The 15,902-nt window shown below is 37.4% G+C and overlaps 1 non-coding gene across 1 annotated transcript; it reads right to left on the reverse strand.

Moving 5' to 3' along the window:
* Positions 1 to 15,418: 15,418 nt before the first annotated feature.
* Positions 15,419 to 15,550, reverse strand: LOC116887726. Its single transcript, XR_004386240.1, has one exon. It is a non-coding gene; the product is annotated as a small nucleolar RNA SNORA17 (small nucleolar RNA).
* Positions 15,551 to 15,902: the final 352 nt, after the last annotated feature.

Genomic DNA, 15,902 nt, shown 5'->3' on the forward strand with positions numbered 1-15,902 from the left:
TTATCCCAAAATATACCTTCTTTTCAGCACCTTTATGGTACATTGTCCAAAATTGACGATATAGTCAGCCTCAACAGATCCAAGAAGATTGAAATAATCCAATGCATTCTATCAGATCACCATGGGCTAAGACTAGACTTCAATGATAACAAAAACAATAGAAATCTTAAATATTCATGGTAACCGAACAACTCTCTACTCAATAATAACTTGCTCAAGGGAGAAATAAAGACTTTCTAGATTTCAACACAAATGAAGAAACATCATACCCAAACTTATGGGGCACAATAAAAACAGCTCCAAGAGGAAAATTCATAGCACTAAAAGCTTCTTAAAGAAACTGGAAACTCCCTATACTAGCAACTTAACAGAACACTTGAAAGCTTTATAAAAAAGGAAGAAACATACACAAGAGGAGTAGATAACAGTAAATAATTAAATTCAGGGCAGAATTCAACCAATTAGAAACAAAGAGAACATTACAAAGGATCCACAAACCCAAGAGCTGGTTCTTTGAGAAAATCAGCAAGATGGATAAAACCTTAGCCAAACTAACTAACGGACACATAGACAGTATCCAAAGTAACGCAATCAGAAATGAAAAGGGAGTTATAACAACAGAAACCAAGGGAATTTTAAAAAACATCAGATCGTACTACAAAACCCTATATAGTCATCAAAATTGGAAAATCTAGATGAAATGGGTGGTCTTCTAGACAAATACCACATACCAGGTACTTCTGAGGGAATCACCATCCCTGATCTCAAGCTGTACTACAAAGCAGTAGTGATAAAGACTGTATAGTATTGGTACTGAGACAGACAGGCAGATCAATGCAACAGAACTGAAGACCCAGAAATAAACCCACACATCTATGGACACTTGAACTTTGACAAAGAAGCCCAAATCATACAGTGAAAAAAGGAAGAATCTTCAACAAATTATGCTGCTCTAACTGCCTGACACAGAAGAATGAATTGATCCATTTTTATCTCCTAATTCAAAGTTCAAGTACAAGTGGATCAAGGACCCCAGTGTAAAATCATATACACTGAATCTAGTAGAAGAGAAAGTGGAAAAGAACCTCAAACACATTGTCACAGGGGAAAGTTTCCTGAACAGAATACCAATAGCTCAGGCTCTAAGATCAACAATTTATAAATGGGACCTCATGAAACAGAAAAGCTACTGTAAGGCAAAGGACACTATCAATAAAATAAAACGGCAACCTACAGATTGGGAAAAGATCTTCACTCTCCTTACATCCAATAGACGGCTAACATCCAAAATATATGAAAAATTCAAGATGTTAGATTAAAAAAAATCCAACTAAAATATGGGCACAGAGCCAAACAGTTAAATAGAGAATTCTCAACAGAGGAATCTTGAATGGCTGAGAAGCACTTAAAGAAATGTTCAGCATCCTTAGTCATCAGGGAAACGCAAATCAAAACAACCTTGATATTCCACCTCATGCCAGTCACAATGGCTAAGATCAAAAACTCAGGTGACAGCAGATGCTGGTGAGGATGTGGAGAAATAGAAATACTCCTGCATTGTTGGTGGGATTGCAAGCTGGTAATTGAAAATTAATCTGGCGGCTGCTCAAAAAAATTGGAAACAGTTCTACCTGAAGACCAAGCTATACCACTCCCAGGCATATGCCCAAAAGGTGTTCCACCATCACACAAGGATACGTGCACCACTGTGTTTATAGCAGCTCTAAATAGCTGTGTTTATAGTGTTTGTAATAGCCAGAAGCTGGAAACAACTCAGATGTCTCTCAATGGAAGAATGGAAAATGTGATTAATTGACATAATGGAATACTACACAGTATTAAATATGAAGACATCATGAACTTTGCAGGCAACTGGATTTAACTGGAAAGCATCATCCTGAGTCAGGTAACCCAGACCTAAAGGACATGTATGGTATGCATTCACTGTTAAGTTAATATTAGCCAAGAAGTTCAGAATACCCATGATGCAACTAACAGACCATAGGAAGCTGAATAAGAAGCTAGACTCATGTGAGTATACTTCAAACCCACTTAGAAGGGGATCCAAAATAATCATGAGAGACAGAGAGAGAAAGAGACCTGTGTAGGAGAGGGAGGGGCAAGAAGAAGGGGGGCAGGAAAGAAGTCCAGAGGTCCAGGAGAATTAATGAAACTGTGCAGCATTGAGGGGTTGGTGCCAGGGGAAACTTCATGAAAGTCCCAGAGACCTGACATGTGAGGATCCCAGGACAAAACTAGAGTAGGGACTGAAAAATAGGGGACCTAGTGATCCCAACTTGGGGTACACCCCATGAAAGCACACCAAACCCTGACACTATTATTGATCTCATGCAGACAGGAATCTGGCATGGCTGTCTTCTGAGAGGCTCTACCAGCAACTGACCAAGACAGATGCAAATACATAAACTGACCCATTAGATTGAGGTCAGGGACACCTATGGAAGAGTTAGGGGAAGGACTGATGGAGCTGAGGGGGATTGCAACCCCGTAGAAAGAACAACAGTGTCAACTAACCCAAACGCTTCAGAGACTAAGCAACCAACCAAGGAGAGTATATGAGCTGATCTGTAGCCATGGGAACATGTGTAGCAGAGGAGTGTCTTGTCTGGCCTCAGTGGGAAAGGATAAGCTTAATCCTGTGGAAACTTATTGCCCCAGGGAAGAGGGATGCTGGTGGGTGTGAGGTGGGGGTGGGTGGGTGAGGAGCTCCCTCTGAGAGGTGGGGATAGGAGTAGGTGGGCTGAAAAACTAGGAGCGGGGAGATATATATCTATATCTATCTCTATCTCTATCTCTATCTCTATCTCTATCTCTATCTCTATCTCTATCTCTATCTCTATCTCTATCTCTATCTCTCTATCTCTAATCTATATCTATATATCTATATATCTATATCTATATCTATATATATCAATACTACTATGAATGTTATAGAAACATCCAAGGGCTATGTTAGGAGGGAATTCAATACCCACTGTAATGTAGGGAATAGGCCCTGGTTGTGGGGAGACATAGGCCTCAGGGTAGACTTTACAAGTATTGCTTTAGTAACTAAATATGAAGATGAACTTCTCACTTTGGTTGCTAAACCCTCATATTATGGCCATAAGTCATTGCTACTCAATTGCTTCAATTGGTCCTGGAAAAAAGCTTAATTTTTATAATAGGATTTTTACTGCAGAAATTCATAATTTGTCAGACTTCTGAGATTAATTAGGTGGTGCTGGGGCACAGTCCCTCATTTGATACTTAGCAATATATGAAGCATGACAGTGAGAAATATATTCTACCACCTACAAAGAACATTGTGGTACCTATGACAAGGAGAATGTAATAGCCCAAAGAAGGGATACAGTATAAATTAGTAAGTTCCTACTGGTCTAAATAGTCTCTCATGGAAGGAGGCTCCTTAAGATTTTAAAACTAAACAAAATCTACAGCTAACAATTATCATGAAGTTCCTCAAACTTATAAGATTTCCAAAATTCCCCAATGCTTATCTTCTGCATTCTTCATCAGCACCATAGACTTGTGTAAGTTATGTGACTAAGGGTTTCCTAATCTTAGCCCAGTGGAAAATGTCAATTTCTTCCTTCTTTCTTTCTTTCCTTCTTTTCTTTTCTTTCCTTTCTTTTCTCTTCTTTCTTTTCCTTTCTCCTCCTCCTCTCTCTCTCTCTCTCTCTCTCTCTCTCTCTCTCTCTCTCTCCTTTTCTCCCTTTCCCCCTCCCCCCTTTCTTTCTTTCTTTCTTTCTTTCTTTCTTTCTTTCTTTCTTTCTTTCTTTCTTTCTTTCTATTGATTATTTTTTGATATAATGCTTTTGATAGAAGGGGTCATTTCTTCACCCTGTTTAGACTGTTCTTGGTTCTACCATTTACCTTTGTCAAAACATCATTGGTCATTTACTGGCTTATAGCTTTAAATTCATGTGACAAAATATTCAATGAATTCAATGAGAGAAACAAGATTTGTGCTTCCATCCCCCCCCCCAAAAATGGAAAACTGGCTAGATTTCCTTCCCTGTTCCTAATCTCTTGTATATCCATTGTGAATGATCATTGCAGAAGAAAATATATTGACTGTACCTGAAGCTCTCGAAGTGTTCTAGAATTTAGTTCTAGGCAACTTTGGACCATTGAGAGTTCTCTCAAGCTTCATATGATTTTCTTTCATTATACGGTTTTCTTCTAGGTCTTGCTTTATGGGCAGGTTAGAAAATTCATGCAGCTTTTCTGTCAATAGTTCTGGAATTTACCTTTCATCTCCATTCTCAGATGTATATCAAATGTACATTTTATATTTTTCTGACATTTATTTGTTTATTTACTTATTGGGTAAGGAAGAAATTATATTCTTTGTGGGTTTGAACTACTATATTTAACAACAATATATTCCAGAGTTTTGAGAGCTCATACAGAATATTACTTTCTAATAAATCACCTTTTCAGCATTTTTGTGTAATGCATAACATCAATTAGCTTTCCCTGACTTATTGCAAAATAAGCCATGTCATTTTGGCTAGGGCTGCAGTATTAAAATTATCTAATTTATATACTGAATCTACCCAACTTTCACCTAGTGCTGGAACCTAGCATGATCTTTCAACATCTCAATCTTAACCAATTTTTTACCGTTCACCAAAGTTTTCCACATACACAATTTACAGGGAAAGAGGGAGTTTAGGAATGTTTGAGATTATTGGATGTAATCTTGAGAATCGATTTGGCCATTTGCAAAGAGCAAGGGTGATATTGACAAATGCCAAACGTTAATTCTATTCGACTTGGAATTAGAGTGACGTAAATATATATTCAGGTAGGTATCTTCTGAAACTACTGCCTTTCAATGTTATGAAAATGAACTTATTAGAATAAGTGCATGGATTCTTTTCTATGAAATTTGGGGTGGAAATAGTATATATCATGCATTTTTTCCTCCAAGGGTCTGTAACAGATCCTTTGCCTGCATGTTATATTTTATACTATGAATGTTAACTTGATGCGTTGTTCACTCAGGAAAGTTGATATTAATCACTACAATAGAATTCCATGCTTGCACCCCCTGACATAGATGTTTATGGGGCTAAGTCTTCGTTAGGAACTCCCTTGAGCATTCAGATTTATACAACTAGAAAGGAAAAGTCATCTAAAGACAAGGGAGCTTTATGACTGGGCAGTATCACATCACCCAGATCAGACTGGATGCCTTTGGAAGCATGGAAGCATTATTTATGAATTATGCTTGATTTTATTGAAAGGTACAATAATATTGGCACGTGAAATGTGAGTTTCCCATTCTTCCTTTTGAAAAGATCCTGTCTTAAAGAGAGACTGTGAAAGGGCAATAATCACTTCATTCATATACTGCTCATCTTTTACATGTTCTGCATTTCAGCACACTGTAAGCTCAAATATACTTCAGTATTTAGTCAAAATAAGTATAGGCTTATTTTTAAATACTTCTATTTTATCTAGTCATACATGTCTCACATTTGTACTTGAAAGGACAAAAGAGGTTAATATATAAGAAATCATCATGTATGTATGGTGTATCCTTGGTTCACTAAATATTAAATTCGTAAATGGGAAACATGTCATGTACTGTGGGGCTATGTTCAGGGGCTATCTACAGAGATACCTACAGAGTCTGGCTAGATGTGCGGGTTCAGGTGAAGGGGAGAGAACTCTGGCAGGGAGGGGGAATGGGTTTGCCACCTCTGCTGCTGGTGCTGCTCATCCTCTGTTTCCCCTGCTGCCACTTCGGTTCAGGCTAGGCTGAGCCAGCAGAAGGCCGACTAGCTGGCGAGGGGTACAGGGGAGCTTCTGGCGGTGACTTCAGGAGAGCATGTCTCTTCCCCAAGTGGCAGTGTTACAGCTCTTATAACAGAAGCTCTCAGACGATGGAATAATTCCTGCACACCTTTAATTCTTCTGAATACGATTCTTAAATACAGTTTCAGATGGGTCAGGGTTTGACAGCAGGTACTTCCTATTGGTTTGACCTCAGAGCTTGGGAAGACCTCATCTACATACTTGGGGATGAGGTACTGCTTCTATGACTGATCTGTCTTGAGCCTATGTGACCTGTGTTTCCATCGTTACCTGAGGATGAGGGGCTTGGGGCATTGTGCTATGTGACTGATCTGTGGGGGAGCTGTATATACATGAGAGAGTCCCGATCTTCTGGGAGACTGGGAATGCTCCTGCCATTCCTTAGAGTGCCCTGGGTATTCAACGTATCTCCCCCAAAAATCAGGATACCTTTCTCAGTCCGCCGCTCCACAATGTTCCACAAAAATGATGGTTGCCTGATTATTATTAGATGTTAGAGTAGAAATGATGTATAAAAGCAGGCTCAAACTGAATCTACTAATATCCTACAAGATTCATGCTAGAAATATATTTTTTTTACCATTTCTCATTTTTAAAAATTACTAAATTGAATATTTTACTCACAACTTAATAGGTATATTGGGTTGTAGTTTAATACATTTCTTTAAAAAGATATAAAAACCAAGATAATTATCTGTACACTGTTGAAAATAGTTATGTTATCTTACTGTAAGCGATGTTTCTTCTTTACAAGGAACCAGTCATTGTAAACTAACAAATATATCTATTTGATTTACTGTATTAATAGAAGTTAAGCCACAAACATATCCTGCAGTCCCGTTATTTTGATCAGATTCATACTTGTTCTCGAAGTGATATGGGTTGCTATAGAGCAAAATTTTAACCTCAATAACATATTCTACCACTTGTGATAATATTAACCATGATATTTGCGATTTGTTCTGCTCTTCCTAATCTCAAGCAAGAACATTGTACATCTCTAGGCATTAAAATGCTGATAATGTATTAGAGATTGATGTTCAACTACTTTTGCCTTAAATGTCACAATAGTAATCATGATTCTTCTATGTTGTGCTGTCTAGATACTGTTTGTAAGATCTCCTTTTTTCTTGTCTCTCCTTATGAATGTATCTGCCCTGCCAAAAGCTGGAAACAATGTCCCTCAACAGAGAAATGGATACAGAAAACATGTTACATTTACACAACGGAGTACTACGCAGCTATTAAAAACAATGACTATATGAAATTCATAGGCAAATGGATGGAAATAAAAATTATCATCCTGAGTGAGGAAGTCTCTCTCTCTCTCTCTCTCTCTCTCTCTCTCTCTCTCTCTCACACACACACACACACACACACACACACACACACACACAAAATCCAAAAAACAAAATCCACACATTGTATGTAGTCACTGATAAGTGGATATTAGGAAAAAAATGCTTGAAATACCCACGATACAGCTCTACAGCTCACAGGCCATATGAAGCTGTCTTTTTTAAATAGCAGAAATTGCATGTATTAGTATTACCCTACATGTAGAAAACAAACAAAATTTGGTAATTGCAAAGTGCTTTCTGTAACTGTAAATGCCCCATTTATAACCATTAGAAGCAGGAGGCCCAACTGTGCGTATACTTTTGAAAATTCAATTTGCAAAGTATAACCAGTAGCAAACTATCAGATAAATTCTGTAAAGTTTAAGCAAATTAAGACTTTTTAATGTCATAGGGCTATTTGCTGGTTTGTTCATATCAGACCTGTTGCATATAATTCTTACCAATAGAAAATTGAAATAGATTTTTCAATAAATAGATCTTTTTCATTACATTATATAAAATTATTTTGTCCATATGAACATTTTACCCAGTTCAACTAGGATTTAATTTGGGTATTTAAATGCTTTTATATATCAGGGATTCGGTTCATAATTTTATACTGAACTACTACATATTGTGTAAAACTTGTATTAATTGTCTTAATAAATTTTTGAATTTGCAACCTTTTGGAGAACACAAAAATGCTTTTCTTTCCTTTTGTTCTGAATAGGCCTTCCTATTGTATGTAGGTATTAAATAACTGAACACAGAAATCCATTTATACTACATAATAAAACAATAATGAAAACTATTTTCCAGGAATTTAACATTTAGGATAAAGTCTCCTTTGTATGAAGATTTTCTGTTCTTAAAATAGAGCCTACGGCTACGTCCTTCTGAACACTCACAAGTTCATGTTATGCCGTTTTGATTTTATGGATATGAAACTTACTAGTAAGTATATACATGTGATTATTTTTTCATCATTTAAAATAAACTTTTAAAGTCTAACTATGTGAAAACTATACTTCCAGGTTTAACAGAATCATTACTCACTACTTAAATCTTTCTAAAGAGTCATATCATGAGGTCTAAGAAAGGGTGATAAGAATATTTGTTTCTCATAGTAACCTGAAAAAATTCAAATAAACAACTGATTGATATTTTATAAAATACCTGATTATTGGGCCTTCATTATTTTTCTTTATATTCCTTTCTGTTTATTATTATTAATTATTATTATTATTATTATTATTATATTTTTATTACTTGAAACAATTTTTAAATTTAAATATATTTTGGTCATATGCTCCCCGTTTCCCAACTTCTCCCAAATCCTCTTCTATTCCCTACCTACTCCATTTTAAATTCTTTTCCAAAACCAAACAAAACCAAAAATAACAACAAAAGCACCCCAAACTAAGAATACAAACAAATTGAAAAATATATATCAAAGGGAAAAAAACACAAATGCCATCAATCTATAACCAAATAAAATTACACACACACACACACACACACACACACACACACACACACACACACACACACAGATACCATAAACAAGACAAAAAACAAAACAAAGAAAAAAAAAATGGTGGAGTGTATGTTGGTAAACGTCTTCTGAACATGAGGCCTGTCTTGGTGTGAATATATCTAGTGTCATTCTATTGGAGAAAATTATCACCTCCCAAAAGGGCTGAGTGACAATTCAGTTGCTAAGCTTTATGCTAATAGCTAAGCATAGATTCAGTTATTCATTCATTTTTCAAATACATCAATAATAATAAGGTAAAATAACTACTATCACATCAAAGTTGGACCAAACAAAGCAACAGACATAAAGGAGCACAATAAAAAATAATAAATCAGAGACTCACTTTTTTTCACTCAGGAATATCATAAAAACACTAAACTGGAAGCTATAATATAAATACAGAGAGCATGGTGCAGACTATGCGGGCCATGTACACGATACTTCAGTCTTTGTGAGTTCATAAGAGCTCTGATTCCTGTTGATTCAGAGGGTCTTGATTTTTGGCATCTTCCATCACCTCTGGCTGTTGTATTTTTTCCATATCCTCTTATGAGGGGTTTCCTGAGGTCTGAGAGGAGCGAATTGATAGAGCCCTCCCATTTAGACCTGTGTGTTCCAAGATTCCCTCCTTGTCTCTCTGTGTCTGTCTCTTTCTGCCTTTTGTTTTCTCTGTCTGTGTCTCCTCTTCCTCTCCTTTCTCTCTCCGTCTCTCTTTCTCTCTGCTTCTGTCTCTCTGTCTCTGTGTGTGTGCGTGTGTGTATGTGCGTGTGTGTGCACGTGCGTGCATGTGCGTGTGTGGGCATGTGCGTGCGTGTGTATGTGCGTGCATGTGCGTGTGTGCGTATGTGTGCGTGTGTGCGTGTGTGTGCGTGTGTGTGCGTGTGTGTGCACGTGCGTGTGTGCGTGCATGTGCGTGTGTGTGCATGTGCGTGCGTGTGTATGTGCGTGCATGTGCGTGTGTGCGTATGTGTGTGCGTGTGTGCGTGCGTGCATGTGCGTGTGTGGGCATGTGCGTGCGTGTGTATGTGTGAAGTGTCTGCTGTGAATCTGTATATTTCTTCCCATCTGATGAAGGAAGAAGCTTTTCTCCGGACAGCTGAACAAAGCCCTGATCTATGAGTGCAGTAGAATATCATTAGGAGCCCTTCTGTCACATTGTTTTATTTTTCATTTTTAGACCGGTATTATTTGGTTTTATCCAAGTATATATTTAATCTTAGGTCCTTGATCACCCGAGGAGTAGTGAGTACTCATTCCATCTTGAGGAGCGGGCCTTAAGTTAAGTGAATTGGAAACCCACAAAACTCTGTACCACCACTGTACCTAACATATCTTAATACATCATTGAAGATAAAGGGTTTATAGCTGGCTTTGGATTTGTGTTTCTCTTTTGGTTTTGCTGAGGGTTCCTTTTTTTTGTTTTTAACCAAAGATGTTGGAATATAGGGGTGAAATCTCTATGTAGGTGTCAGTTCAACTTCTTAATTCTCAATGAGTTGTGTAGATGTTCCCCTCAGCATTCGGTCCTTGCTGCCAGTTTGTGGATAACTTCTGGTCTTGGCAACAGTATGGGTTTTGGGGGCATTCCCTCAGAGTCCCTTTGGCCAGCAACTCAATTAGCTATAACCCATTTTCGGTATAGGAAATTCCATTTGGCGACAAGAGATGGCCAGGTGGTACTCTGCCTCCCCAATAGTTGTTGATTTTATGTAGATCACTTTTATAACCTATTATTTTAGGAAATTTTAGGTTTCATATTGCTCCTCAAATGCCTTACTTCACAGTCTCTCCATCCTGATCCAGTCTCCCCTCCATTCATACATGTCTATCTGTTATGTTTCCTAAGGAGAAATATCTGTTCCATCTAGTCACATAATCTATACCTACCCTTTATGGTTCTATGAAATTTAGTTTGCTTATTAGGGCAATTCTCTATGTATAAGCAAATGTATATCACATTTGTCCTTCACATTTGTCCTTCTGAATCTGGGATACCTCCTTCAAGACTATGTTTTAAATTAAATCTATTAACTCGCAAATTTTGTGATACCTTTTTTTTTAAAAAACAGGATTAAAACTTCATTGTATAAATGTTTCATATTTTTGTCATTCGTTTTTCTGTTTAGGGATACCTAGGTTTCTTCCAGTGCTGTGGTAGATTCTCATCTTCCTGAGGGTCTGCTGCGCTGGCTTCCATAGTGGCTATAAAATTTGCATTCCTACCAGCAATGTATGAGTTTTCTACTCCCTTGACATAATGTTTGTTGATCTGAGCCATTCTGATGATGAAATAGGGCCAAGAAAGAAATTAGGGAAACAACATTTTTACAATAGCCACAAATAATATAAAATATCTTTGTGTAACTCTAACTAAGGAAGTTTAAGACTTGTATGAGAAGAAGTTAATTTTTCTGAAGAAAGAAATTGAGGACGATATGAGAAGATAGAAAGATCACCCATGCTCATGGATCAAGATTAGCATAGTAAGAATGGGCATCTTACCAAAAGCATTCTAAAGATTCAATGCAATTCCCATGGAAATTCCAACACAATTCTTAAAGAGATTGAAAGAGAAATTCTCATCTTTGTATAAAAAACAACAAAAACAACAAAAAACAAACAAACAAACAAACAAACAATCAAGAAAACAGGCTAGCTGAAACAGTTTTGTACCATAAAAGAACTTCTGGAGGCACCACCATTCCTGATTTTAAGCTAAACTACAGAGCAATAGTAATAAAATCCAAATAAAATCTAAGTGATATTGACATTAAAACAGTCGTGTTTTTGATCAATGGAAAAGAATCAATTTGGGGGTCAACTATATATGCTATCATATCATCAGCAAATAATGATACTTAGACTTCTTACTTTCAAATTTGTATCTCCTTGATCTCCTTTAGTTGTCTTACTGCTAGTCTTAATTAGGGTTTTATTGCTGTGAACAGACACCATGATCAACGCAAGTTTTATAAAGGACAACATTTAACTGAGGCTGGCTTACAGGTTCAGAGGTTCAGTCCATTATCATCAAGGCGGGATCATGGCAGCATCACAGCATCCAGGCAGGCCTGGTGCAGTAGGAGCTGAGTTCTACATCTTCACCTGAAGGAAGCCAGGAACAGACTGAACATCCTCAGGCAGCTAGGAGGAGGGTCTCCAAGCCCACCCCACAGTGACACACTTCCTCCAACAAGGCCACACCTTCTAATAGTGCCACTCCCTGGGCCAAGCATATGCAAACCATCACATTGCTCTACCTAGAACTTCAAGTACTATGTTGAATAGATAGGGAGATGGTATGCAGCCTTGTCTTGTCCCTGATTTTTGTGAATTTCTTTAAGTTCCTCTCCATTTAATTTGATGTTAACTATAAGCATGCTGCACATCGCTTTTATCATGTTTAGATATTCACCTTGTATCTGTCTGTGATCTCTCCAAGACTTTTAACATGGAGGTAAGATTTGTCAAAGCTTGTTTAGCATCTAAAGAAATGATCATGTGAATTTTTTACTTTCAATTTCTTTCTGTGGTAGATTACATTGATGGGTTTTCAATGAACCATCACTGTTTTTCTGGGATGAAGCAAATTTAACCATAGCAGATGATGTTTTTATGTGTTCTTGGATTTGGCTTGTGAGTATTTTATTGAGTATTTTTGCTTCAATGTTTATAACAGAAATTGACCCCAAATTCTCTTTCTCTGCTGAGTCTTTGGGTGGATTAGGTATGACAGTGACTAAGGCCTCAAAGAACAAGTTTGGCAATGTTTCCTTCTGTTTCTATTTTGTGGAATATTTGAGGAGAATTGGGATTAGTTCTTTTTTGAAAGTCTGGTAGAATTCTGTGCTAAAACCTTGTGATTTTATTTGCTGCTGTTTGGGTGGCTTAATGACTTTCTATTTCCTTAGCCATTATACGATTATTTAGATAGTTTACCTGATCTTGATTAATTTTGGTAAGTGCCATCTATATAAATAATCGTCCATTTTGATTAGATCTTTGAATTATGTGGAGTTCAGGGTTTTAAATAAGACCTAATGATGTCCTCAGTTACTCCCTTCCTTATGTGTCCCTTTCCATTTCTAATTTTCTTTACTTAGATTTTGTCTCTCTGCTTTTTTTTTTTTTAACTTTGGCTAATTGTCTATCTTGCTAATTTTCTCAAAGAGACAACATTTGATTTTGTTGATTCTTTTTTTTTTTCTAATTGATTTCAGTCCCAAGTTGATTATTTCCTGCTGTCTGTTCCTTATTGATGTGTTTGCTTCTCTTTGTTCTAGAGCTTTTAGGTGTACTTATAAATCGCTAGTATGAACTCTCTAGTTTCTTTATTAAGGCACTTACTGCTATGAACTTTCCTCTTATTACTGCTCTCACTGTTTCCCAAAAGTTGGTGTATGCTGTGCCTTCATTTTCATTGAATTCTCCAAAGCCATTAATTTCTTTATTTCTTCCCTGACCCAATGGTCATTGGCCAGATAGTTGTTCAGTTTCCATGAGTTTGTAGGCTTTCGGTTGTTTTGCTTATTTTTGAAGTCCATCTTTATTCCACGGTGGTCTGGTAGAATTTCTTGTATCTAGTGAGGCTTGCCTTGTGACTAACTGTATGTCATATTTGGAGACAATTTTCTGTGGTGCTGAGAAGTTATATTCTTTTGTTTTTGGGTGAAAGATTCTGTAGGTGTTGGATTCATAACATCTGGGAGTTTCATTATTTCTCTGTTTAGTTTCTCTCTAAATGACAGAAGGGTGTGGGAGGCTTGCACTATGAATGTGTGGGGTTTGGTGTATGATTCAAACTTTGATAGTGCTTCTTTTATGAATATGTGTGCACTTGCATTTGTAGCATAGATGTTCAGAACTGAGATGTCATCTTGGTGATTTTTTTCTTTGATGAGGATGAAGTGGCCTTCCCCATCTCTTCTGATTAATTTTGTTAAAAGTTTATTTTATTACATATTAGAATAGTTACTTCGGTTTGCTCCTAGATCTGTTGCTTTGATTTTTTTTCTAGCCCTTATTCTGAGGCAGTGCCTATATTTGTTCTGAAGTGTGTTTCTTCTATACCACAGAATGATAAAAACTGTTTTGACATCCATTCGATTATCCTGTATCTTTTATTGGGAAATTGAGTTCATTGATTTAGAGAGATATTAATGTCAAATAATTGTTAATTCCTGCTATTTTCATATTGGTAGTGTTTGTGTGTACGTGTCTTTGTGGGTGTATTTGCTTCTCTTATTTTGTTTTTGCTGGTGTGTAATTATTTATTTCCTGTGTTTTCTTAGTTATAGTTAGCCTCTGTGAGTTGTGGTTTCCCTATAGCATTTTCTGTGGGGCTGTATTCATAGATAGACATTGTTTTACATTTGTTTTTGTCTTGGAATATTGTGATTTCTCCATCCATGCTGATTGAGACTTTTGCTAGATATAGTAGTTTAGGTCCTTATAGACTATAAGACATCTCTACCTGTGTTTCTTATTACTATAATCACTTTGAACAGTTGGTTATAATTCTGATGGGTCTACTTTTGTATGTTTCTAGCCTTGCAGCTGTTATTTCTTTTTTCTGTAGATTTTTTGCTTTGATTATTATATGGTGGGAAGATTTTCTTTTCTGTTTCAATTTAATTAATATTCTGTAAGTTTCTTGTATGCTTATACATTGTTTTTTAGGTTGGGGACATTTTCTTCTATCATTTTGTTGAAAATATTTTCTGGTTTTTGGATCTGAGTCTCTTCACCTTTTTTCTATTCTTCTTCTTCCTCCTCCTCCTCAGATGATGATGGTGATGACAACTGTGATGCAGAAGATGATGACAACTATGGCTATGACTACGACTATGACTATATTTGAACAGTAGAAAAGGGGCAGGGCCAGCTCTCCTGCACTTACGATCTCAGGACCTTGCTCACCCACAACTCCTGCAATGTATGAGGCCCCTCTCTTCCGAGTTATTGCAGCTGGCTAAGAGTAGGGTCAGTCTCCTGCTCTCATGCCTCCAGCGTCAGCTCTCCCATGATGCCCTGGTGAGGGGTAGAGCCAGTTCTGCAAAGCCCTCAGACATCAACATGTCCCCAGATGGCAACCCAGAGAAGGGACATCCGCATGGCTTTGGTGGTAACAGACTGCCACTGCTGTTGGGCCATGGACCTAGACATGTCTCTCAGGAGCTTAGGCGAGAACTTCACCATGGTCTCGGGTATCATAAACCAGCTACTCACATCAGGTATTCTTCACTACCTCGAATTTTAAGTTACGCCTCTCTTAATTGAGCCCATGTCCTTTGATTTCTTTCTCCACTACTTACTTGCTTTTCTTAGTGCTGCCCAGAAACTCTGAGTGTTGGGAGTCATCTTAGAAGTGGTCTCAGTAATGCTATGCCTGCTATTCTTTATGGCTTCAGACTGCTGGTCGTCCGGCTATGTCCCTGTCTGGGCCCCGTAACACCCATCTGATGGTTATCTCTGTCTCGATTCTTACCTGCCCACCACCCAGTGGCCCCTTGCATGGGTTGTGTGTCACTCCTGCCCAGGGCTCACCATCCTAGAGGGGTTCTTTTAGTCTCTGGATGGGTTTGTGTCCAGGCCTTCTTCATGTCTAATTGTAGAAGACTTATGCTGGCTGCCTGTCTAGGCCCAGAGTAGCTGGATTGGTGCTCACATCAGGCTTGCTTTTTTTTCAGGAAGTGTTAGGCTACTAATCATTCAGATATTTATAGTTTGGAACACTTAGCGTAGACATAGCCTCTCTCTTCTCTTCTACCCACTGATGTACATGTCATACTGAAGCCACAACTGCAAAGCCTCTAGGGGAAGAGTATATGAATTTTTAAATTCATTGTTGAATTCAATTTGACAGTATTTTATTGGAGGTTTTGCATTATGTTTTTCTTGTGTCCTCAACTGATTTTTTTTTACCAGGCTAATAGTGACTTCAGAGAATGAGTTTGGACATTTTATCTTTCTGTTTAATCAAATAGTTTGAGCAAAACTGGTACTGTTTGTGTATTAAAGATCTGGGAAAATTAAGTAGTGAATATATCTAGTGCTGGATGTTCATTCACTAGAATTTTTTTCTCTTCTTCAATCACATTGCTTACATCTGTACTCATGCTTCTGAACATACAATGGCCCATAGAACATACAAACAAACCAGGAGGGCTTTAGTC

Source organism: Rattus rattus, chromosome 18 (genome assembly GCF_011064425.1).
Source record: "Rattus rattus isolate New Zealand chromosome 18, Rrattus_CSIRO_v1, whole genome shotgun sequence".
Classification (NCBI taxonomy): Eukaryota; Metazoa; Chordata; class Mammalia; order Rodentia; family Muridae; genus Rattus; species Rattus rattus.